This window comes from Pseudophryne corroboree, chromosome 2 (assembly GCF_028390025.1).
Source record: "Pseudophryne corroboree isolate aPseCor3 chromosome 2, aPseCor3.hap2, whole genome shotgun sequence".
NCBI lineage: Eukaryota > Metazoa > Chordata > Amphibia > Anura > Myobatrachidae > Pseudophryne > Pseudophryne corroboree.
Genome location: NC_086445.1, coordinates 269,526,619 through 269,554,117, shown reverse-complemented (window position 1 = coordinate 269,554,117; position 27,499 = coordinate 269,526,619).

The window sequence follows — 27,499 nt, the reverse complement described above, 5'->3', positions numbered from 1 at the left end:
AGGATGAGGATATGGGTGTTGCTGGTGCTGAGGAGGAAATTGACAAGGATGATTCTGATGGTGAGGTGGTTTGTTTAAGTCAGGCACCCGGGGAGACACCTGTTGTCCGTGGGAGGAATATGCCCATTGACATGCCTGGTCAAAATACAAAAAAAATCAGCTCTTCGTGTGGAATTATTTCAACACAAATGCGGACAACAGGTGTCAAGCCGTGTGTTGCCTTTGTCAAGCTGTAATAAGTAGGGGTAAGGATGTTAACCACCTAGGAACATCCTCCCTTATACATCACCTGGAGCGCTTTCATCAGAAGTCGTTGACAAGTTCAAAAACTTTGGGTGACAGCGGAAGCAGTCCACTGACAACTAAATCCCTTCCTCTTGTACCCAAGCTCCTGCAAACCACACCACCAACTCCCTCAGTGTCAATTTCCTCCTTAGACAGGAACGCCAATAGTCCTGCAGGCCATGTCACTGGCAAGTCTGACGAGTCCTCTCCTAACTGGGATTCCTCCGAAGGATCCTTGAGTGTAACGCCTACTGCTGCTGACGCTGCTGTTGTTGCTGCTGGGAGTCGATCCTCATCCCAGAGGGGAAGTCGGAAGACCACTTGTACTACTTCCAGTAAGCAATTGACTGTCCAACAGTCCTTTGCGAGGAAGATGAAATATCACAGCAGTCATCCTGCTGCAAAGCGGATAACTCAGGTCTTGGCAGCTGCGGTGGTTTTAAACGTGTGTCCGGTATCCACCGTTAATTCACAGGGAATTAGAGAATTGATTGAGGTACTGTGTCCCTGGTACCAAATACCATCTAGGTTCCATTTCTCTAGGCAGGCGATACCGAGAATGTACACAGACATCAGAAAGAGTCACCAGTGTCCTAAAAAATGCAGTTGTACCCAATGTCCACTTAACCACGGACATGTGGACAAGTGGAGCAGGGAAGACTCAGGACTAAAGGACCGTGACAGCCCACTGGGTAGATGTATTGCTTCCCGCAGCAAGAACAGCAGCGGTGGCACCAGTAGCAGCATCTCGCAAATACCAACTTGATCCTAGGAAGGCTACGCTTTGTATCACCGCTTTCCATAAGAGGCACACAGCTGACAACCTCTTACGGAAGCTGAGAAACATCATCGCAGAATGGCTTACCCCAATTGGACTCTCCTGGGGATTTGTGACATCGGACAATGCCACCAATATTGTGCGTGCATTACATGTGGGCAAATTCCAGCATGTCCCATGTTTTGCACATACATTGAATTTGGTGGTGCAGAATTTTTTTTAAAACAACAGGGTCGTGCAAGAGATGCTGTCGGTGGCCCGAAGAATTGCGGGCCACTTTCGGCATTCAGCCACAGCGTGCCGAAGACTGGAGCACCAGCAAACACTCCTGAACCTGCCCCGCCATCATCTGAAGCAAGAGGTGGTAACGAGGTGGAATTCAACCCTATATATGCTTCAGAGGATGGAGGAGCAGCAAAAGGCCATTCAAGCCTATACATCTGCCTACGATATAGGCAAAGGAGGGGGAATGCACCTGACTCAAGCGCAGTGGAGAATGATTTCAACGTTGTGCAAGATTCTGCAACCCTTTGAACTTGCCACACATGAAGTCAGTTCAGTCACTGCCAGCCTGAGTCAGGTCATTCTTCTCATTAGGCTTTTGCAGAAGAAGCTGGAGACATTGAAGGAGGAGCTAAAATGGAGCGATTCCGCTAGGCATGTGGGGCTTGTGGATGGAGCCCTTAATTCGCTTAACCAGGATTCACGGGTTGTCAATCTGTTGAAATCAGAGCACTACATTTTGGCCACCGTGCTCGATCCTAGCTTTAAAGCCTACGTTGTATCTCTCTTTCTGGCAGACACAAGTGTGTAGAGGTTCAAAGACCTGCTGGTGAGACACTTGTCAAGTCAAGCGGAACGTGACCCGTCAACAGCTCCTCCTTCACATTCTCCCGCAACTGGGGCTGCGAGGAAAAGGCTAAGAATTCCGAGCCCACCCGCTGGCAGTGATGCAGGGCAGTCTGGAGCGAGTGCTGACATCTGGTCCAGACTGAAGGACCTGCCAACGATTACTGACATGTCGTCTACTGTCGCTGCATATGATTCTGTCACCATTGAAAGAGTAGGCACGTCAGACAGTCCGTACGTATACTGGCAGGAAAAAGAGGCAATTTGGAGGCCCTTGCACAAACTGGCTTTATTTTACCTAAGTTGCTCCCCCTCAGTGCCGTTTCTTGCAGCGGGCGAGCCGTGCAACCGCACGGGGCGCCCGCCGCGGCACTTCTTGAGGACTTTGAATCCCCCCTCCCCTCTCCTCCCGAGTGCCCAGCTCGGGGGCGGGTTTTCGCGGAATGATGAGTTTGCGTCGTGACGTCACGACGCAAACGCGTCATTCTGCGAAAACCCGCCCCCCGAGCTGGGCACTCGGGAGGAGGGAGAAGGGGGAGCCAAGCCGGCCGGCGGCGGCGCCGCGCAGATGAGGGATTGGCGGCTGAAGAGCGGGAAGAACCGCTTCAAATGTAAGTCAGCCCCTCTCCCCTCTCTCTCTCTCCCTCCCTCACCCCCACCACCACCACCTGCCGTACTGTGTAAAATGGGGACACCTATCTGCCGGAATGTGTAAAATGGGGACGCAGTCTGCCGGAATGTGTAAAATGGGGACACTGGCCTGCCGGAATGTGTAAAATGGGGACACTTCCCTGCCAGAATGTGTAAAATGGGGACACTTGCCTGCCGGAATGTGTAAAATGGGGACGCAGTCTGCTGTAATGTGTAAAATGGGGGCACGTGCCTGCCGTACTGTGTAAAATGGGGACTCTTACCTGCCATAATGTGTAAAATGGGGACTCTTGCCTGCCGGAATGTGTAAAATGGGGACGCAGTCTGCCGGAATGTGTAAAATGGGGACTCTTGCCTGCCTTAATGTGTAAAATAGGGACACCTGTCTGCCGGAATGTGTAAAATGGGGACACTTGCCTGCCGGAATGTGTAAAATGGGGACGCAGTTTGCTGTAATGTGTAAAATGGGGACACTTGCCTGCCTGAATGTGTAAAATGGGGACGCAGTCTGCTGTAATGTGTAAAATGGGGGCACGTGCCTGCCGTACTGTGTAAAATGGGGACTCTTGCCTGCCGTACTGTGTAAAATGGGGACTCTTGCCTGCCGGAATGTGTAAAATGGGGATGCAGTCTGCCGGAATGTGTAAAATGGGGACTCTTGCCTGCCTTAATGTGTAAAATAGGGACACCTGTCTGCCGGAATGTGTAAAATGGGGACACTTGCCTGCCGTACTGTGTAAAATGGGAACTCTTGCCTGCCGTACTGTGTAAAATAGGGACTCTTGCCTGCCGGAATGTGTAAAATGGGGATGCAGTCTGCCGGAATGTGTAAAATGGGGACTCTTGCCTGCCTTAATGTGTAAAATAGGGACACCTGTCTGCCGGAATGTGTAAAATGGGGACACTTGCCTGCCGGAATGTGTAAAATGGGGACGCAGTCTGCTGTAATGTGTAAAATGGGGACACTTGCCTTCCGTGCTGTGTAAAATGGGGACACTTGCCTGCCGTGCTGTGTAAAATGGGGTCGTGTGCCTGCTGTAATGTGTAAAATGAGAACTTTTTTTTTTTAATCCTGTGGTGGCCGTGATGATGAGATCAGATGAGGCCATGCCCATCTTAACAAAGCCATGCCCATTTTAACGAGGCCATGCCTCCTCGCCGGGAGCTTTTACTCTTTAAATCTATAGGGGGGGCACATTTTTTTTATGTGAATGGGGGGGCGCATTTTTAAATCTCGCACTGGGAGCCAAATTGGCTAGAAACGGCCCTGCCCCCCCCCCTCCAGTGTGTACTCCGAAAGAGTGTTTAGTGCAGCTGCTCAACTTGTCAGCAATCGGCGTACAAGGTTACTTCCAGAAAATGTGGAGAAGATGATGTTCATCAAAATGAATTATAATCAATTCCTCCGTGGAGACATTCACCAGCAATTGCCTCCAGGAAGTACACAGGGACCTGAGATGGTGGATTCCAGTGGGGACGAATTAATAATCTGTGAGGAGGGGTATGTACACAGTGAAAGGGGTGAGGAATCGGACGATGAGGAGGAGGTGGACATCTTGCCTCTGTAGAGCCAGTTTGTGCAAGGAGAGATTGATTGCTTCTTTTTTGGTGGGGGCCCAAACCAACCAGTCATTTCAGCCACAGTCGTCTGGCAGGCACTGTCACTGAAATGATGGGTTTGTTAAAGTGTGCATGTCCTGTTTATACAACATAAGGGTGGGTGGGAGGACCCAAGGACAATTCCATCTTGCACCTATTTTTTTTTATTTATCTTTGCATCATGTGATGTTTTGGGCAAAAATTTTTAAGTGCCATCCTGTCTGACACTGCAGTGCCACTCCTAGATGGGCCAGGTGTTTGTGCCGGCCACTTGGGTCGCTTAGCTTAGTCATCCAGCGACCTCGGTGCAAATTTTAGGACTAAAAATAATATTGTGAGGTGTGAGGTGTTTAGAATAGACTGGAAATGAGTGGAAATTATGGTTATTGAGGTTAATAATACTATGGGATCAAAATGACACCCAAATTCTATGATTTAAGCTGTTTTTGAGGGTTTTTTGAAAAAAAAAAAAACACCCGAATCCGACAAAAAATTTTCAGGGAGGTTTTGCCAAAACGCGTCCGAATCTAAAACACAGCCGCGGAACCGAATTCAAAACCAAAACCCGAAAAATGTCCGGTGCACATCTCTAATATATATATATATATATATATATATAGATATATATAGATATATATATATAGATATATAGATATATATTTATTAAGTTGCCTGGTGCCTTCCGATGTAAATTTAAAGTAGATTGCAATAACGATGGCACTCAAGGTCATACAAGAAACGTGATATATATATATATATATATATATAAAAAAGAAAAAGCTATATCGGCAGTCCTTACTGCTAATGAGTACTTTGCTGCGGTGCCCTCCAGGTCAAATGCTGACTGTACAGGTTGGAAGTATTGGCGGCACTCAAGCAGACTGAAGAAATAATGCAAACGGTGGCAATAAAGGGACACCATTTGCATTATTTCTTCAGTCTGCTTGAGTGCTGCCGATACTTCCAACCTATATATATATATATATATATATCCACCCACATACAGTGTATGTATATACAGTATGTATATGTGTATATATATATATGTATATATATATATATATATACACACGTGTAGAAAGCAGCAATCCCAATATGTGATAAATCAGCTGGTGCCCTCCTAGAAACCACTGCGGGTCCAATGTACAGAACGTGAAGGTGGCACTTAGATCAATAATGCGACAACAGGCAGTTGTCGAATTATTTGTATTTGTACTGTGTACTGTATTTGTATTTGTACTGTGTATTTTATACATACCAGGGGCTGGGACTAGGAGGCGGGAGCAGATGGACAGTAGTGTGTGTGAGGACGAAGGGAGCTGCTGTGGCTAAGCATGTACAGCCAGCAACACCCCCCGGACACTCATGGTTCTCTGCTCTCTGCTGCTGCAGCGGCCAGCAGCTACAGTAAATGGTCGCGATCGTGGTCGCGTCTTTTACTGAGAGGGAGACAATGATGTCTCCGTCTCAATAATAAAAAATTTGTCTCATCAGGGGGGTTTCCAGGTACTCGGAACCCCCCTGCGTGCGCCACTTTTAGGCACACAGTCGCAGACGCTCTCCTGGTTCGCGTGGCTGCTAATGGGGGAAGAGGGTCCCCCAGGTGGGATCCGCCATTAAATTGCATTCTGATCGCAGTCTAGGGAGACGGACTGCGACGCTGGCGTGGACACTGTGACCGAGCAGTAACCCCACTATATCCACCAGGGTATAGGAGTACAGGTCGGATATACTAATGTCCACTTTTAATAAGACTCCACAGTACCAGGTGGTGAAGTCCAGCATAGGGGAGCCGGCGCTTGACCTGTAGCCTATCCCCCGGCCCAGGGCGCCATCTACTGCTGGTGTTCCCACCCTGGAGCTGCTTCACACTCTTCCTCACTCCCTGAGATGCTGGGTGCCATTTTCTAAAATAGATGTGACTGGTCTCAGGGACTGCAGGGCAAGGTCTCCTTTGTAAACCCGCCTGTACATCAGCGCCGTGGTTTTACAAACACTTAAGTAGAGATGAGCGGGTTCAGTTCTCTGAGAACCGAACCCCCCTGAACTCCACGTGGTTTACACGGGTCCGAGGCAGACTCGGTTCTTCCCGCCTGACTCGGAAAACCCCAACGAGGCAAAACGTCATCATCCCGCTGTCGGATTCTCGCGAGATTCGGATTCCATATAAAGAGCCGCGTGTCGCTGCCATTTTCACTCGTGCATTGTAGAGAGAGCGGAGAGGACGTGGCTACGTTCTCTCAGTGGAAAGCTCAATATCAGTGCTCAGTATCAGTGCTTACTTATTGCTTACAATAGTCCAGTGCTGCATCTTGCTGCTCAGTGTCAGTTCTAGTATCCTCATCAGTGCTCAGTATCATTGCTCATTGTCTTGTGCTGCATTGTGGTGACAAGTATACTACAGTAAAATAGTCCAGTGCTGCATCTTGCTGCTCAGTGTCAGTTCTAGTATCCTCATCAGTGCTCAGTATCATTGCTCATTGTCTTTTGCTGCATTGTGGTGACCAGTATACTACAGTACAATAGTCCAGTGCTGCATCTTGCTGCTCAGTGTCAGTTCTAGTATCCTCATCAGTGCTCTGTATCATTGCTCATTGTCTTGTGCTGCATTGTGGTGACTAGTATACTACAGTACAATAGTCCAGTGCTGCATCTTACTGCTCAGTGTCAGTTCTAGTATCCTCATCAGTGCTCAGTATCACTGATCATTGTCTTGTGCTGCATTGTGGTGACCAGTATACTACAGTAAAATAGTCCAGTGCTGCATCTTGCTGCTCAGTGTCAGTTCTAGTATCCTCATCAGTGCTCAGTATCACTGCTCATTGTCTTGTGCTGCATTGTGGTGACCAGTATACTATAGTACGATAGTCCAGTGGGGCATCTTGCTGCTCAGTGTCAGTTCTAGTATCCTCATCAGTGCTCAGTATCACTGTTCATTGTCTTGTGCTGCATTGTGGTGACCAGTATACTACAGTACAATAGTCCAGTGCTGCATCTTGCTGCTCAGTGTCAGTTCTAGTATCCTCATCAGTGCTCAGTATCACTGCTCATTGTCTTGTGCTGCATTGTGGTGACCAGTATACTACAGTAAAATAGTCCAGTGCTGCATCTTGCTGCTCAGTGTCAGTTCTAGTATCCTCATCAGTGCTCAGTATCATTGCTCATTGTCTTGTGCTGCATTGTATTGACCAGTATACTACAGTACAATAGTCCAGTGCTGCATCTTGCTGCTCAGTGTCAGTTCTAGTATCCTCATCAGTGCTCAGTATCACTGCTCATTGTCTTGGGCTGCATTGTGGTGCTCAGTATACTACAGTACATTACTAATATACTAGTCCAGTGTCTTGTGCTGCATCTTGCTGCTGTAGGGTGCTGTGTTAGCGTCCTGTCACTGTGCATAGGTCATCATCATTCCAGTCACAGTGGTATCTGGGGGGTGACAATTCCAGAGGGCTTTTGTGCTGCTCACTAATACTAGTACAGTGCTGCATCGTGCTGCTCAGTGTCAGTTCTCCGTAGTGTCATCAGTGCTCAGTATAATCAGTGCTCAGTAAAATCAGTGCTCAGTAAAATCAGTGCTCAGTATAATCAGTGCGCTGTTAGACGTGCGCCTGTTATCCGCCATTAGTGCATTGGGATTTAGACAATTGATGAAGAAATTGTGTCCCCGGTACCAAATCCCATCTAGATTCCACTTCACTATGCAGGCGATAGCGGGATTTTGCCAATTAATTCCAGTGATTTATAATTATTAATTACAGTGATCTTGCCAATTAATTCCAGTGATTTATAATTATTAATTATAGTGATCTTGCCATTTAATTCCAGTGATTTGGACGTATAATTCCAGTTGGAATTGTTTGTGTTGCTTGGCTTAGTCATACAGCTACCTCATTGCACCTCTTCGACATCTTTGCATGAGGTGCTGTTTGGGGCCTAGTCTTTGAAAAGTGCCATTCTGTGTGACACTGCCGTATGAGTCATGGGGTACTGCTGTATTAGTCCTGGGGTACTGCCGTATAAGTCCACCAATTGCAGATTTTTTTTAAACGTGACTGGAGCGTGCTGGAGATGCTGTCAGTGGACCGAACAATTGCGGCCCACTTTTGACATTCAGCCAATGCGTGACACTACTAAATGGGCCAGGTGGTTATGTCGCTTAGCTTAGGCCTACAGCAACCTCGGTGCATCTTTTTTTCTTCTTTGCATCATGTGCTGTTAGGGGCCTTTTTTTTATATCTGCCCTTCTGTCTGACACTGCAGTGCCACTCCTAGATGAGCCAGGTGTTTGTGCCGTCCACTTGGTTCGATTAGCTTAGTCATCCAGCGACCTTGGTGCAAATTTTTGGACTAAAAATAATATTGTGAGGTGTGAGGTGTTCAGAATAGACTGGAAATGAGTGGAAAGTATGGTTATTGAGGTTAATAATACTATAGGATCAAAATTACCCCCAAATTCTATGATTTAAGCTGTTTTTGAGGGTTTTAAAAAAAAAAACACCCGAATCCAAAACGCATCCGAATTCGACAAAAATTCGAAAGGGTGGTTTTGCCAAAATGCGTCGAATCCAAAATATGACCGCGGAACCGAATCCAAAACCAAAACACAAAACCCGAAAAATGCCCGCTGCACATCTCTACACTTAAGTATTCTACATGTCGATATTAAGACAATGGCCAAAATTTACTAAAAAATCGAGTTTGTCCGATTTGTGTTTTTTTTTCTAAGTCCCAACACGGGAATTCACTAAGCACAAATCTCGGCAGTGTTTGGACTATTCGTAATGGTTTGAATGACAAAGTTCAGAAATACGAATGAATAGACCATCGGTCAAATGCGGCTGTTATTTCCTACAACACGGGTATTCACTATTCATTCGTATTTGGGTGTTAGTCTCTGAGTGCTCAAGTGCGGGTGTATTTTTTTGCGATTCGTTAAAAAAAGCAGCAAAAAAATAGACCTGCTTTTTCCAGGCGAGTTTGGATAATCATGCACGGATCAGTGAGATCTGTGCATGGTTATCTATGGGAAAGGGTCTGTTTACTGTAAAAACTTGAAAATAAAATTGCGTGGGGTCCCCCCTCCTAAGCATAACCAGCCTCGGGCTCTTTGAGCCGGTCCTGGTTGCAAAAATATGGGGGGAAAATTGACAGGGGTTACCCCATATTTGAACAACCAGCACCGGGCTCTGCACCTGGTCCTGGTGCCAAAAATACGGGGGACAAAAAGCGTAGGGGTCCCCCGTATTTTTAACACCAGCACCGGGCTCCACTAGTCAGAGAGATAATGCCACAGCCGGGGGACACTTTTATATAGGTCCCTGCGGCCCTGGCATTAAATCACTAACTAGTCACCCCTGGCCGGGGTACCATGGAGGAGTGGGGACCTTTTAAATCAAGGGGTCCCCCCCTCCAGCCACCCAAGGGCCAGGGGTGAAACCCGAGGCTGTCCCCCCCATCCAAGGGCTGCGGATGGGGGGCTGATAGCCATGTGTAAAAAAAAGAATATTGTTTTTTGTAGCAGTACTACAAGTCCCAGCAAGCCTCCCCGCAAGCTGGTACTTGGAGAACCACAAGTACCAGCATGAGGGGGGGAAACGGGCCCGCTGGTACCTGTAGTACTACTACAAAAAAAATACCCAAATAAAAACAGAACTCACACACCTTGAAAGTAAAACTTTATTACATACATGCACACCTACATTCACACATACTTACCTATGTTCACACGAGGGTCGGTCCACTTCTCCAAGTAGAATCCATGGGGTACCTGTGAATAAAATTATACTCACAAAAATCCAGTGTAGATCGGTCCTCTTCTGAGCTTGTAATCCACGTACTTGGAAAACAAACAAACCGAAAAACCCGAACAACGCACTGAAAGGGGTCCCATGTTTACACATGGGACCCCTTTTCCCGACTGCCGAGACCCCCGTGACTCCTGTCACAGAGGGTCCCTTCAGCCAATCAGGGAGCGCCATGTCGTGGCACTCTCCTGATTGCCTGTGCGCTCCTGAGCTGTCAGTCAGGCTGCGCACGGCAGAGATACAATGTAGCGCATAGGCGCTACATTGTATCCAATGGTGGGAACTTTGCGGTCAGCGGTTGACCACGAGTAACCTCACCGCTGACCGCAAAGTTCCCACCATTGGATACAATGTAGCGCCTATGCGCTACATTGTATCTCTGCCGTGCGCAGCCTGACTGACAGCTCAGGAGCGCACAGGCAATCAGGAGAGTGCCACGACGTGGCGCTCCCTGATTGGCTGAAGGGACCCTCTGTGACAGGAGTCACGGGGGGGTCTCGGCAGTCGGGGAAAGGGGTCCCATGTGTAAACATGGGACCCCTTTCAGTGCGTGGTTCGGGTTTTTCGGTTTGTTTTTTTGCCAAGTACGTGGATTACAAGCTCAGAAGAGGACCGATCTACACTGGATTTTTGTGAGTATAATTTTATTCACAGGTACCCCATGGATTCTACTTGGAGAAGTGGACCGAATCTCGTGTGAACATAGGTAAGTATGTGTGAATGTAGGTGTGCATGTATGTAATAAAGTTTTACTTTCAAGGTGTGTGAGTTCTGTTTTTATTTGGGTATTTTTTTTGTAGTAGTACTACAGGTACCAGCGGGCCCGTTTACCCCTGCATGCTGGTACTTGTGGTTCTCCAAGTACCAGCTTGCGGGGGAGGGTTGCTGGGACTTGTAGTACTGCTACAAAAAACAATATTCTTTTTTTTACACATGGCTATCAGCCCCCCATCCGCAGCCCTTGGATGGGGGGGGGGGGGGGGGCAGCCTCGGGCTTCACCCCTGGCCCTTGGTTGGCTGGAGGGGGGGACCCCTTGATTTAAGGGGTTCCCACTCCTCCAGGGTACCCCGGCCAGGGCTGACTAGTTAGTGATTTAATGCCAGGGCCGCAGGGACCTATATAAAAGTGTCCCCCGGCTGTGGCATTATCTCTCTGACTAGTGGAGCCCGGTGCTGGTGTTAATAATACGGGAGACCCCTACGCTTTTTGTCCCCCGTATTTTTGGCACCAGGACCAGGCACAGAGCCAGGTGCTGGTTGTTCAAACATGGGGTAACCCCTGTCAATTTCCCCCCCATATTTTTGCAACCAGGACCGGCTCAAAGAGCCCGAGGCTGGTTTTGTTTAGGAGGGGGGACCCCACGCAATTTTTTTTTTAAATTTTAACACTTTAATTTTTTTTTTAAGGTGCACAATGAATCCCTGCACGGATCTCACAGATCCGGCCGGGATTCCTTGTGTTTTGTCAGGTAGTGTTTTACTCATCACTCCCGTAAAACACTGCCTGACATTACGAATCACATCGACATCGGAAAAGACGAATGTTGCAAACTCGGCAGATTAGTAAATGACCGTATCAGGATTCAAAAAGTTGCAGTAAAATGCACCCGATACCATTCGAGTTCAAACACCCTTCAAAACGGCAAAAACACGAATATTAGTAAATATACCCCCATGTTAGTTAAGAACGAGTGTACCTGTGCCAGAATATATTGTACGAGTATTCTGATATATACATCCGGTCTCAGACCGCGCATTGTTATATATATATATATATATATATATATATTTTTTTTTATGTGTTCATATAATAATCCAATGCAATTTTATTGTTATGAAAATAATTATCTGCATTGCAAACATGTCTATGTGTGCCTGTATCTGCTATGTAATTTCATTGCGGTGTATTCTAGATATATCTTTCACTGTATACTGTACCCTAGGGGACTAGGTGCGTCTGGGTCAATATATAGTGCGTCACAGTATTTACCTTTTTTACGTGTATTCTACTGTGTACTCAGTCACATAATACCGGATTTATTCGCAGGTGTTGTGTACTGGGTACTCAGTCACATGCTAACGGATTTATTCGCAGGTATTGTACTCTGTCTAGCTTCATCGTACTAAACCGCTCTCTGTTGCATTTGTGTATAATGTTTAACATGTAGGGCAGTAAATCTGGGGACGCTCCTGCATCCTGCAGAGCATGCGCAACGGATTTACCTGAGGGGGAAGTATTGTGTGATGGTCTGTGTACTATGGCCCTCATTCCGAGTTGATCGCTCACTAGCTGCTTTTAGCAGCAGTGCAAACGCTAAGCCGCCACCCTCTGGGAGTGTATCTTAGCTTAGCAGAAGTGCGAACGAAAGGATCGCAGCATTGCTACAAAAAAAATGTGTGCAGTTTCAGAGTAGCTGTAGACCTACTCCTACCTTGCGATCACTTCAGACTATTTAGTTCCTGTTTTGACGTCACAAACACGCCCTGCGTTCGGCCAGCCACTCCCCCGTTTCCCCAGCCACTCCTGCATTTTTATCTGGCACGCCTGCGTTTTTACACCCACTCCACGAAAACAGCCAGTTACCACCCAGAAACACCCACTTCCTGTCAATCACTCAACGATCAGCAGTGCGACTGAAAAGCGCCGCTAGAGCTTGTGTAAAACTACATCGGCTTTTGTGAAAGTATGAAGCGCATGCGCAGTGCGCCCCATACGCATGCGCAGAATTGCCATTTTTTGACCTGATCGCTGCGCTGCGAAAGAAAGCAGCTAGCGATCAACTCGGAATATCCACCTATGTCTCATACATCTCCCAGTCAACTCCTGTAATCAATCTGGGGCCAACCTGGGCTGTGTTCTCAAACCTACTGGGTACTCTAGTTTAACGCTTTATGCCCCCTATGGGACCACCTGTAACATTACAGTCACTGATGTCCACATGGTTACTTCGCTTTGGGCGGGAAAATTTTTCCTCACAGGTTTTTAGTATACTTTATGACTCATTCCTTGGTCAGGCAAAACCCTATTCCAGGTCACTCTTGTGTCTCTGGGTCATCTAAGCATGCTGCTCCCTCCTCCCTATTCAATAATCTCTCTGATATTTTATCTGACGAGAGGGGGATCATGCTGTTCTGTAAGTTCCTATATTAAGTTTTTCTGACAAGGATTTTTCATTGCTAAATGATACCACTGCCCTTGTGGTTACTGGGAAACAAATCCTACAAATCACTGATAAGAGGATTCCCCTACTGTGGTTAAGCAAACTGATATGTTCATACATCAGAGGGTAATTAAAACTCTGTTACCACAATCTGACCATTAAATGTACATCAGACAAGACCCCTGGTCTAATCCAGGGAAGACATTTCCCCTGTCTGCAATGGGCATTAGATCGATATCCTCTCCCTTCAGAGTTATATAACAAGTAGGTAATTCACTGCTAGTGAACTCGTGTCACCCATCGGGTGTCATCCACTCTGTCTCTCAACACTATCCCCTCACTGTAGGAACCGACAGATAAGCGTGTGGAGGGATGCCTGAAGTCTATTCCTCCCTTACGGGTGTTGTACATAGACCACGATTGCGTCCTCTTGGGGCTGCAAAATAGATTGATGACTGGATCAGGCATTAGAGGAAAAGCTGCCCAAGGATCTATCTGACAATGCCAGACATTCCCTGTCTCACAACCTTTTTCTACACCAGGAGGCATCCCCTGAGGCAGGTGTTTTGGCTACCAAGGCATCAAATATGTCTGTCCTGGCTCATCATATTCTGTGGTTGAGGTCATGGAAGGTGGATCTGGCTCCAAAAGTCCTTAGAGGTATTCCCCTTTACTTGGGGACATCTTATTTGGGGAAGACCTAATTAAAAATTGGGTCTGAATCGGCGGCTACTATGACTGTCTTTCTCCCAAATGCTACTCCTTCTGAACAGAAGGCATAAGGTACCACTTTTCCCTGCTTTCGGCCTTAAGGGAAAGCGAAGGTCAGGCATACCCGAGATTGTCTCGTGCTCCCAACAACCACTAAGCCCAAGGCCTAACTATCCTGGGCTGCTCGTCAGCCTGCTTCTCATGACAAACCTGCTGCATGATGGGACAGGCCTCTCCCTGGCGGATCCCAGGGTGGGGGCCGACTTCTACGATTCATCCAGGTCTGGTTAATGACCACTTCAGACGCATGGGTGCGAGAAGTTGTCTCTCACGGGTACGCAGTCTCTTTCAAGAGACGTCCCCATCGCCAGTTCTGCACAATGGTTATCCCTTCTGATCCGTTAAAGGCGCAAGCTCTACAGATGGTTGTGCGCTCCCTCCTGGATACAGGAGTGGTAGTGCCGGTACCTCTGTCCCAGAGTGGCAGAGGATACTACTCGACCCTGTTTCTAGTCCTGAAACGTGATGGGTCTTTCCGGCCTATTCTCAACCTCAAATCACTGAACAAGTTTGTGAGAGTGTCCAAGTTCCGTATGGAAACCACTGCGCTCAATTGGAACCTGGAGGCTCTATGGTATCCCTGGATATACCAGATGCTTACCTGCATATACTTATTGCCATATCGCATCAGCAATATCTGCTGTTTGCTATTGGCAACCTTCACTATCAATTCCAGGCTCTGCCGTTTGGACTGGCCACGGTCCCTCGGATCTTCACCAAGGTTATGGACATGATGACGGCTCATCTCCGTTGCCAGGAAATCAGGATCCTGCCGTATATGGACGATTTGCTGATTCTGGCAAACTCCCACGATGTCCTCCTCAGACATCTACAACTGACGGTAAACTTCCTACAAGCCCAGGGGTGGCTCATCAACTGGAAGAAGTCCTCGCTGGTCCCTGCTCGGAGCATGGTGTACCTGGGGGCACTACCGGACACACACAGTCAGCAGCTGTTTCTGTCTCCAGAGAAGGTCCTGAAACTTCAGGACAGAATCAGATACTTCCTTTCTCGCCCAAAAGTGTTGATACACTCGGCGATGCAAGTACTAGGCCTCATGATGTCAGCTTTTGACATGGTAGAGTACACTTAATTCCATTCCCGCCCTCTACAGAGGTTAATCCTTTCCAAGTGGGATGGCCTGCCTCATCGGATCAGGTCTCACATGATCTCCTTGACTCCGGAGGCTCATCTGTCTCTGACCTGGTGGCTACAGGACCAGCAGTTGAGCAGGGGCCGTCTCTTCTGGATCCCCAACTGGGTCCTACTGACTACGGACGCCAGTCTGAGTGGTTGGCGTGCAGTGTTGTAGCAACACTCTTTCTAGGATCGGTGGACCATGGAGGAATCACTCCTCCTGATAAACATTCTGAAATTGTGGGCAGTGTTCAATGTTTTGTCTCTCGCCCTGCCTCTAATACAGAACAAGCCTGTTAAAGTACGGTCAGACAACGCCACCACAGTGGCATACATAAACCATCAAGGTCGGCACTCAAAACCGCATGGCAATGATGGAAGTGTCAAAAATATTCAGTTTGGCGGAACGCCTTCTGCCGGCAATATCGACAGTGTTTATTCCGGGAGTTCTCAACTGGGAAGGTGATTTCCTCAGTTGTCAGGACGTTCACGCCGGAGAGTGGAGTCTTCATTAGAGATGAGCGCCGGAAATTTTTCGGGTTTTGTGTTTTGGTTTTGGGTTCGGTTCCGCGGCCGTGTTTTGGGTTCGACCGCGTTTTGGCAAAACCTCACTGAATTTTTTTTGTCGGATTCGGGTGTGTTTTGGATTCGGGTGTTTTTTTAAAAAAACCCTAAAAAACAGCTTAAATCATAGAATTTGGGGGTAATTTTGATCCCAAAGTATTATTAACCTCAAAAAACATAATTTACACTCATTTTCAGCCTATTCTGAACACATCACACCTCACAATATTATTTTTAGTCCTAAAATTTGCACCGAGGTCGCTGTGTGAGTAAGATAAGCGACCCTAGTGGCCGACACAAACACCGGGCCCATCTAGGAGTGGCACTGCAGTGTCACGCAGGATGGCCCTTCCAAAAAACCCTCCCCAAACAGCACATGACGCAAAGAAAAAAAGAGGCGCAATGAGGTAGCTGACTGTGTGAGTAAGATTAGCGACCCTAGTGGCCGACACAAACACCGGGCACATCTAGGAGTGGCACTGCAGTGTCACGCAGGATGTCCCTTCCAAAAAACCCTCCCCAAACAGCACATGACGCAAAGAAAAAAAGAGGCGCAATGAGGTAGCTGTGTGAGTAAGATTAGCGACCCTAGTGGCCGACACAAACACCGGGCCCATCTAGGAGTGGCACTGCAGTGTCACGCAGGATGTCCCTTCCAAAAAACCCTCCCCAATCAGCACATGATGCAAAGAAAAAGAAAAGAAAAAAGAGGTGCAAGATGGAATTATCCTTGGGCCCTCCCACCCACCCTTATGTTGTATAAACAAAACAGGACATGCACACTTTAACCAACCCATCATTTCAGTGACAGGGTCTGCCACACGACTGTGACTGATATGACGGGTTGGTTTGGACCCCCCCCAAAAAAGAAGCAATTAATCTCTCCTTGCACAAACTGGCTCTACAGAGGCAAGATGTCCACCTCATCTTCACCCTCCGATATATCACCGTGTACATCCCCCTCCTCACAGATTATCAATTCGTCCCCACTGGAATCCACCATCTCAGCTCCCTGTGTACTTTGTGGAGGCAATTGCTGCTGGTCAATGTCTCCGCGGAGGAATTGATTATAATTCATTTTAATGAACATCATCTTCTCCACATTTTCTGGATGTAACCTCGTACGCCGATTGCTGACAAGGTGAGCGGCGGCACTAAACACTCTTTCGGAGTACACACTTGTGGGAGGGCAACTTAGGTAGAATAAAGCCAGTTTGTGCAAGGGCCTCCAAATTGCCTCTTTTTCCTGCCAGTATAAGTACGGACTGTGTGACGTGCCTACTTGGATGCGGTCACTCATATAATCCTCCACCATTCTATCAATGTTGAGAGAATCATATGCAGTGACAGTAGACGACATGTCCGTAATCGTTGTCAGGTCCTTCAGTCCGGACCAGATGTCAGCATCAGCAGTCGCTCCAGACTGCCCTGCATCACCGCCAGCGGGTGGGCTCGGAATTCTGAGCCTTTTCCTCGCACCCCCAGTTGCGGGAGAATGTGAAGGAGGAGATGTTGACAGGTCGCGTTCCGCTTGACTTGACAATTTTGTCACCAGCAGGTCTTTCAACCCCAGCAGACCTGTGTCTGCCGGAAAGAGAGATCCAAGGTAGGCTTTAAATCTAGGATCGAGCACGGTGGCCAAAATGTAGTGCTCTGATTTCAACAGATTGACCACCCGTGAATCCTTGTTAAGCGAATTAAGGGCTGCATCCACAAGTCCCACATGCCTAGCGGAATCGCTCCGTGTTAGCTCCTTCTTCAATGCCTCCAGCTTCTTCTGCAAAAGCCTGATGAGGGGAATGACCTGACTCAGGCTGGCAGTGTCTGAACTGACTTCACGTGTGGCAAGTTCAAAGGGCATCAGAACCTTGCACAACGTTGAAATCATTCTCCACTGCACTTGAGACAGGTGCATTCCATCTCCTATATCGTGCTCAATTGTATAGGCTTGAATGGCCTTTTGCTGCTCCTCCAACCTCTGAAGCATATAGAGGGTTGAATTCCACCTCGTTACCACTTCTTGCTTCAGATGATGGCAGGGCAGGTTCAGTAGTTTTTGGTGGTGCTCCAGTCTTCTGTACGTGGTGCCTGTACGCCGAAAGTGTCCCGCAATTTTTCTGGCCACCGACAGCATCTCTTGCACGCCCCTGTCGTTTTTTAAAAAATTCTGCACCACCAAATTCAAGGTATGTGCAAAACATGGGACGTGCTGGAATTTGCCCATATTTAATGCACACACAATATTGCTGGCGTTGTCCGATGCCACAAATCCACAGGAGAGTCCAATTGGGGTAAGCCATTCCGCGATGATCTTCCTCAGTTGCCGTAAGAGGTTTTCAGCTGTGTGCGTATTCTGGAAAGCGGTGATACAAAGCGTAGCCTGCCTAGGAAAGAGTTGGCGTTTGCGAGATGCTGCTACTGGTGCCGCCGCTGCTGTTCTTGCGGCGGGAGTCCATACATCTACCCAGTGGGCTGTCACAGTCATATAGTCCTGACCCTGCCCTGCTCCACTTGTCCACATGTCCGTGGTTAAGTGGACATTGGGTACAACTGCATTTTTTAGGACACTGGTGGGTCTTTTTCTGACGTCCGTGTACATTCTCGGTATCGCCTGCCTAGAGAAGTGGAACCTAGATGGTATTTGGTAACGGGGGCACACTGCCTCAATAAATTGTCTAGTTCCCTGTGAACTAACGGCGGATACCGGACGCACGTCTAACACCAACATAGTTGTCAAGGACTCAGTTATCCGCTTTGCAGTAGGATGACTGCTGTGATATTTCATCTTCCTCGCAAAGGACTGTTGAACAGTCAATTGCTTACTGGAAGTAGTACAAGTGGGCTTACGACTTCCCCTCTGGGATTACCATCGACTCCCAGCGGCAACAACAGCAGCGCCAGCAGCAGTAGGCGTTACACGCAAGGATGCATCGGAGGAATCCCAGGCAGGAGAGGACTCGTCAGACTTGCCAGTGACATGGCCTGCAGGACTATTGGCATTCCTGGGGAAGGAGGAAATTGACACTGAGGGAGTTGGTGGGGTGGTTTGCGTGAGCTTGGTTACAAGAGGAAGGGATTTACTGGTCAGTGGACTGCTTCCGCTGTCACCCAAAGTTTTTGAACTTGTCACTGACTTATTATGAATGCGCTGCAGGTGACGTATAAGGGAGGATGTTCCGAGGTGGTTAACGTCCTTACCCCTACTTATTACAGCTTGACAAAGGGAACACACGGCTTGACACCTGTTGTCCGCATTTCTGGTGAAATACCTCCACACCGAAGAGCTGATTTTTTTGGTATTTTCACCTGGCATGTCAACGGCCATATTCCTCCCACGGACAACAGGTGTCTCCCCGGGTGCCTGACTTAAACAAACCACCTCACCATCAGAATCCTCCTGGTCAATTTCCTCCCCAGCGCCAGCAACACCCATATCCTCCTCATCCTGGTGTACTTCAACACTGACATCTTCAATCTGACTATCAGGAACTGGACTGCGGGTGCTCCTTCCAGCACTTGCAGGGGGCATGCAAATAGTGGAAGGCGCATGCTCTTCACGTCCAGTGTTGGGAAGGTCAGGCATCGCAAACGACACAATTGGACTCTCCTTGTGGATTTGGGATTTCAAAGAACGCACAGTTCTTTGCGGTGCTTTTGCCAGCTTGAGTCTTTTCAGTTTTCTAGCGAGAGGCTGAGTGCTTCCATCCTCATGTGAAGCTGAACCACTAGCCATGAACATAGGCCAGGGCCTCAGCCGTTCCTTGCCACTCCGTGTGGTAAATGGCATATTGGCAAGTTTACGCTTCTCCTCCGACAATTTTATTTTAGGTTTTGGAGTCCTTTTTTTTCTGATATTTGGTGTTTTGGATTTGACATGCTCTGTACTATGACATTGGGCATCGGCCTTGGCAGACGACGTTGCTGGCATTTCATCGTCTCGGCCATGACTAGTGGCAGCAGCTTCAGCACGAGGTGGAAGTGGATCTTGATCTTTCCCTAATTTTGGAACCTCAACTTTTTTGTTCTCCATATTTTATAGGCAGAACTAAAAGGCACCTCAGGTAAACAATGGAGATGGATGGATTGGATACTAGTATACAATTATGGACGGACTGCCACGGTTAGGTGGTATAAAAAAACCACGGTTAGGTGGTATATATTATAATAATAATACAATTATGGATGGACGGACTGCCTGCCGACTGCCGACACAGAGGTAGCCACAGCCGTGAACTACCGCACTGTACACTGGTTGATAAAGAGATAGTAGTATACTCGTAACAACTAGTATGACACTATGACGACGGTATAAAGAATGAAAAAAAAACCACGGTTAGGTGGTATATATTATAATAATAATAATACAATTATGGATGGACGGACTGCCTGCCGACTGCCGACACAGAGGTAGCCACAGCCGTGAACTACCGCACTGTACACTGGTTGATAAAGAGATAGTAGTATACTCGTAACAACTAGTATGACACTATGACGACGGTATAAAGAATGAAAAAAAAACCACGGTTAGGTGGTATATATTATAATAATAATACAATTATGGATGGACGGACTGCCTGCCGACTGCCGACACAGAGGTAGCCACAGCCGTGAACTACCGCACTGTACACTGGTTGATAAAGAGATAGTAGTATACTCGTAACAACTAGTATGACACTATGACGACGGTATAAAGAATGCAAAAAAAACCACAGTTAGGTGGTATATATTATAATAATAATACAATTATGGATGGACGGACTGCCTGCCGACTGCCGACACAGAGGTAGCCACAGCCGTGAACTACCGCACTGTACACTGGTTGATAAAGAGATAGTAGTATACTCGTAACAACTAGTATGACACTATGACGGTATAAAGAATGAAAAAAAAACCACGGTTAGGTGGTATATATTATAATAATAATACAATTATGGATGGACGGACTGCCTGCCGACTGCCGACACAGAGGTAGCCACAGCCGTGAACTACCGCACTGTACACTGGTTGATAAAGAGATAGTAGTATACTCGTAACAATTAGGATGACACTATGACGGTATAAAGAATGAAAAAAAAACCACGGTTAGGTGGTAGGTATATAATAATAAATAATACAATTCTGGTCGGACGGACTGCCTGCCGTGTGCCGACACAGAGGTAGCCACAGCCGTGAACTACCGCACTGTACACTGGTTGATAAAGAGATAGTAGTATACTCGTAACAATTAGGATGACACTATGACGGTATAAAGAATGAAAAAAAAACCACGGTTAGGTGGTAGGTATATAATAATAAATAATACAATTCTGGTCGGACGGACTGCCTGCCGTGTGCCGACACAGAGGTAGCCACAGCCGTGAACTACCGCACTGTACACTGGTTGATAAAGAGATAGTAGTATACTCGTAACAATTAGGATGACACTATGACGGTATAAAGAATGAAAAAAAAACCACGGTTAGGTGGTAGGTATATAATAATAAATAATACAATTCTGGTCGGACGGACTGCCTGCCGTGTGCCGACACAGAGGTAGCCACAGCCGTGAACTACCGCACTGTACACTGGTTGATAAAGAGATAGTAGTATACTCGTAACAATTAGGATGACACTATGACGGTATAAAGAATGAAAAAAAAACCACGGTTAGGTGGTAGGTATATAATAATAAATAATACAATTCTGGTCGGACGGACTGCCTGCCGTGTGCCGACACAGAGGTAGCCACAGCCGTGAACTACCGCACTGTACTGTGTCTGCTGCTAATATAGACTGGTTGATATTTAAAGAGATATTAGTAGTATACAACAATACTATACTGGTGGTCAGGCACTGGTCACCACTCCTGCAGCAAAAGTGTGCACTGTTAATTAATATAATTGTACTCCTGGCTCCTGCTAACAACCTGCAGTGCTCCCCAGTCTCCCCCACAATTAATTATAAGCTTTTAATTTATACATTGATGACTGTGCAGCACACTGGGCTGAGCTGAGTGCACACAGACTGAGTCACACTGTGTGACTGACTGTGCTGTGTATCGTTTTTTTTTTCAGGCAGAGAACGGATATAGCAGAGAGAAGTGAACGGATATATTATATTAAATAAAAGTTAACTAGCAACTGCACTGGTCACTGACTGTGGTAAACTAACTCTGTCTGCGACTCTGCACAATCTCTCTCTATCTAATCTATCTATCTCTATTCTAATGGAGAGGACGCCAGACACGTCCTCTCCCTATCAATCTCAATGCACGAGTGAAAATGGCGGCGACGCGCGGCTCCTTATATAGAATCCGAGTCTCGCGATAGAATCCGAGCCTCGCGAGAATCCGACAGCGTCATGATGACGTTCGGGCGCGCTCGGGTTAACCGAGCAAGGCGGGAAGATCCGAGTCGCTCGGACCCGTGGAAAAAAAAGTGAAGTTCGTGCGGGTTCGGATTCAAAGAAACCGAACCCGCTCATCTCTAGTCTTCATCAGGAAGTCTTTCAACTCCTAGTGAACAAGTGGGGCCTACCAGATGTAGACCTGATGGCGTCTCAACACAATCACAAGGTACCGGTCTTTGGATCAAGAACCAGGAATCCTCAAGCAGCGTTCGTGAATGCACTGGCAATTCCATGGAACTTTTGGCTGTCCTATGTATTTCCTCCAGTGTCACTCCTGCCCAGGGTACTACAGAAGTTCAAACAAGTAGGAGGAATACTACTTCTAGTCGCTCCAGCATGGCCCAGATGACATTGGTTCTCAGATCTGCAGGGTCTATCGATAGAGCATCCTCTTCTACTTCCTCAACACCCAGACCTCCTCGTTCAGGGCTCTTGTGTGTATCCAGACCTGGCCAGACTGGCTTTGATGGCATGGCTCTTGAAGCTTTACTCCTGAGGGCCAAAGGATTCTCTGAGGCAGTCATCCAAACTATGCTGAAGGCCCACAAACCGGCATCTGCGCGGATTTATTATAGGGTCTGGAATTATTACTTCATCTGGTGTGCTGCTAAGAATTATGAGGCTTACGAATTCAGTACTTTCAGAGTTCTGGCTTTTCTGCAACAAGGCCTGGACTTAGGCCTTTGTCTGGACTCTCTCAAGGTTCATATCCCTGCCTTGTTGGTATGGTTTCAGAGAAAAATTGTGTCTATTCCTGACGTTCATACTTTTACTCAGGGTGTTTAACGGATTCAGCCTCCCTATGTCCCTCCTGTGGCTTCATGGAATCTGTCTGTTGTTCTGAATGCCCTGCAAGAGTCTCCATTTGAACCTCTTGAGTCAGTGGACCTTAAATGGCTAACGGTCAAGGTCCTGTTCCTACTGGTTATTGCCTCTGCTAGGAGGTTGTCGGACCTAGGTGCTTTGTCCTGTCGTCCACCCTTTCTGATATTTCACCGTGACTGAGCAGTTCTTAGAACTCGTCCTGGTTATTTGCCCAAGGTGGTGTTATCTTTTCACCTTAACCAAGATATTGTGGTTCTGGCCTTCATCTCTTCTGGTTTGTCTTACAAAGAGCGATATGTGGATGTGGTACGGGCTCTCCGTATATACATGAAGAGGACTGCCTCTATCAGGAGGTCAGATTCCCTTTTTGTACTTTTTGGTTTTCACAAACGTACCTGGCCTGCAACTAAGCAAACCTTGGCCAGATGGATTAGAATGGTGATTGTACAAGCTTATGCACAGGCTGGACCTCAAACTCCTGCTGCTATTAAAGACCATTCTACTCGGTCTGTTGGACCCTCTTGGGTGGCCTACCATGGCACGTCTGCAGAACATTTGTGCAAGGCAGTTACGTGGTCCTCAGTGAACATGTTCATTAGGTTCTATGCCTTTGATACTTCCGTCTCCCAGGATGCTTCCTTTGGACGCCGGGTTCTCATACCCGCTAAGGCGCTTCCCCTCCCTTTAGGAACTGCTTTAGGACATCCCCAATGTATTCCCTGTGGAACACAGTGTACCCCGCTGCAGAAAAGGAGATTTATGGTAGACTTACCATTGGTAAATCTCTTTCTGCGAGATACACTGGGTACCACAGGGCGCCCGCCGTGAAGCACCTAGCTTCTATGGGTTTGTATGGCATTAGTCGCTGGTCCCTTTCTTCTGTCGTGAGAATGTGGTTCTATGTGACTAACATTTGCCTTCTCTTTTACCTGCTAATGCATTGGACTGGTTAACGAAACTGAGCTCACAGTGCCTGGAGGCGAGGTTATAGAGGAGGCCGCAATGCATCTTTGGACAGCTAAAGCTTTAACCTGTTGGTACCTGGATCAAGATCCATCTCTACACCCCAATGTATTCCCTGTGGAACCCAGTGTACCTTGCAGAAAGAGATTTAACAATGGTAAATCTACCATAAATCTCCTTTTATTGTTACCTGGAGTATTTTTATTTATTTTTTTACTATTTAGGCCAGGGATATAAATGTACGTACACACATTATGCCACACAGCAGGGCCCAAATACACATTATGCCACACATTTGCACTCTTCAACAGACAAATGTTATTACCGTGCATCTTGACATTATGATGACCCTCTGTTGTGAGATCCAACCAACAAGCTGCTACTCCTCCCACGCCGACAGCATCCAGCTCCAGTGGTGGAAGGGACACAGAGAGTGGCAGCAAGGACCCAGAGAGAGAGAGAAAAAGGGAGAGTGGCAGCAGGGACCCAGACACAGAGAAAGTGGCAGCAGGGACCCAGACACAGAGAAAGTGGCAGTAGGGACCCAGACACAGAGAACGTAGCAGCAAGGACCCAGACACAGAGAGAGTGGCAGCAGGAACCCAGACATTGAGAGAGTGGCAGCAGGAACCCAGACACAAAGAAAGTGACAGCAGAGACACAGAAACAGAGAGTGACAGCAGGGATACAGAGTGGCGGCAGGGACAGAGAAATGCAGCAGGAACATACAGTAGAGACAGAGGCAGCAGGGAAGTAGGGACATAGAAAGAGGCAGCAGGGACAGAGTCATTAGGGACATAGGGACAGTGAGAGGCAGCAGGAACATAGGGAAAGAGCGAGGCAGCAGGGATGCAGGAACAGAGAGACGCAGTAGGAACAGAATGAGAGAGGCAGCAGGGACGTAGGAACAGAGGGAGAGACGCAGCAGGGACAGAGAGAGAAAGGCATCAGGAACAGAGGGAGAGAGGCAGCATGGATGTAGGGACAGAGGGAGAGAGGCAGCAGTGACGTAGGTACAGAGAGAGAGAGAGAGGCGGCAGGGACGTAGGGACAGAGAGAGAAAGGCAGCAGGGACAGAGAGAAAGGCAGCAGGGATGTAGGGACAGAGAGAGTGAGGTAGCAAGGATGTAGGGACAGAGAAAGAAAGGCATCAGGGATGTAGGGACAGAGAGAGAGGCAGCAGGGATGTAAGGATAGAGAGAGCGAGGTAGCAGGGAAGTAGGGACAGAGAGAGAAAGGCAGCAGGGACGTAGGGACAGAGAGAGGTAGCAGTGACATACTGCTGAGACAGAAAGAGGCAACAGGGACATAGGGACAGAGAGAGAGAGAGGCAGCAGGGACATAGCAACATAGTGCGGTAGCAGGGAAATACAGTAGGGACAGAAAGAGGCAGCAGAGTAAGATTACTTCTAGGTAAGGAACTGCGGTGCTGCTCATTGCTGAAGTTTCCCAGTCATAGTGGAGCAGTAGAGGAGTGGGACCCGCAGACTGCTTCCAAGTTCCACTGCACTGTGAGGAGGAGGAAGAGTTAAGAGTGAGGGAAGGGCCATGCAGAGTGTGCTGTGGTACTACAGACTGTGTCCCTGCTGCTGCTGCTGCATGACCCAGTCAACAAGCATCCCTGGCCCAACTCAGAAGGGGGAGGGGGTCACTGTCAGCGGGACTGTGTGGTCAGCTGCACAAGTGTTTCTCTACAACAGGTGGCTTCGGGCACACAGTGAGGCTCAGTACAGTAACACCCCCTCTCCTACCAAGATGTAAACTGCCAGCCTGGAAAATTAGAATGGCTCAATACTAATTAAAAAAAAAAGTGCAGTGAGATTCAGGCCCGGCGACAGGGGGGTCAAAGGGGACACTCATCACGGGCCCCAATGTTGTGAGGGGCACCAAGGTATTGTTGTCAACAAGTGGCTGAGGCAGTGCAGCGGCTACATGGATGTATTTAATTATATAGGTCGCACCGGCCGTTGTAGTTGCTAGTTCTTGTACCTCATACACGCAGCCCCCCTGCAGTAGCCCCCACTGCCCCCAGGCTAAGGTCACCTGTCCGGATATCCCTGCTGCGTCCTCCTCACCCTGTCTCTGCTATAGCAGTCCGGGTCCCCACATCAAAGAAGCGGGACTGTGACTTCAGACTGCCAGGTTGGCCTGGCGCACCGACTGTAGAAGAAAACAGTCTGTCCCTTCTGTTAGGCACGGCAGCTCATGCCAGTGCCTGGCTGTTGCTAAGCAACGGTCCCGGCGTGTCACGTCCACCGCGCCTCCTCCTGCTCCCCGCTCGACGCCTGGCAATGCCAGAATGCTGAGCGATCTGAGCCACCGGGTCCTTGGCAACGTGGACGCCACAGGCGGACCGCGTTCCCCGTTGCTATATAAGTAATTTCACCTGTCAGCTTGTGGTCGTGCAGCAGGGCAGCTGCACGACATTATCAATTTAGGGTCTCTGTAGCTATTGGTGCAGATTCCTGTTATATTCTCCCTCAGTGCCTTACACAGACGCCGGTGATAGCTTCCTGTGGGCTGTTCTTGCTCTGGAGAATTCCTTGTTCAAGTGTTCTGTTATCTGGTCTACCCTGTTCCAGTGGTCCTGAGTCCTGGGGTTCGGAAGCCAGTCGTAGGAGTCTTTCCAGCCCTCCAATCAATTGAAACCTGTGCCTATTATCTCGGGGTTCTCGTTCACTTGTGGTTACGTTCCCAGTGTTGTGAGTAGCGGCTTCTGTCGTGTCTTGCGGCCTAGGCTGTTGTAGTATTCTTTTGTTATACTTGCTGCAGGTGTTTTTGCTGAGGTTTCCGCCCTAGCTGTCCTCCCCGGTACACAACGGTGCCGTGTAGGGTGTGAACAGTATTACCTTTGTTGTCCTTTTCCTTTGGCGGCAGTGCCGCACATACGTTTTGTTTGAGTTTAGTAGTAGCCCCTAGCTCTGTTCTTTATTTAGTTAGAGGTCCCCTTGTTCTCGCCCCATCTCAGTTTACGCCTTGTCTCCACTTAAGACCGGGGGGCATTGGAGTTGGGCAGACTTAATCCGCCCTTCAAACGCGGCTGCCATGGGCCCAAGAACACATAGTCTCGCAGGCGTAGATTGACCACGCGGGTTGAACTTCGCTATTATTACAGCATCACGTTTCTGTGCTCTAAACTAACCCACTCAGTATCTTATGTTCTGAGCACAGAGAACGTAACACCTTCTGCTGCTGCTGAACAGCCGGGCAGCCCAGCAGCACACCGACCACACTAACAGTGCGAGTCAGGGCTCCACATAGCAGCCGTCCGCTGACCTACTCTGTCCAACTCCTCTCCCTATGCGCCTGGATGGAACCCTCACCACACCAGTTCTGTCATATTTATGTATACAAATATGTGTGGTAAGTCCATGGAGTGCCATCTATTTTCTCCAGTGTATATACCATCCTGACAAGAATGCTACCCTGGCATTGAAACATTGAAAAACTGGACCTGCTGTCTGTCTCTTTTTTTTGCAGTATATGGATGTTATATTTGCTGATTCCCTGATTTAGAGATTCAGAGACCAGCATGGAGTGCACCTGCGTCTAACTAAAGATATAATATTTAGTGCTGCCCATATTGGTGAAAATACACACACACACACACACACACACACACACACACACACACACACACACACTATTTTCTTTAAAGCAACTTTCTGCTTTAAATGGTTGGGTCAAGGTGGGTTGTGGGGGCCCCACAGATATTTGTGTTC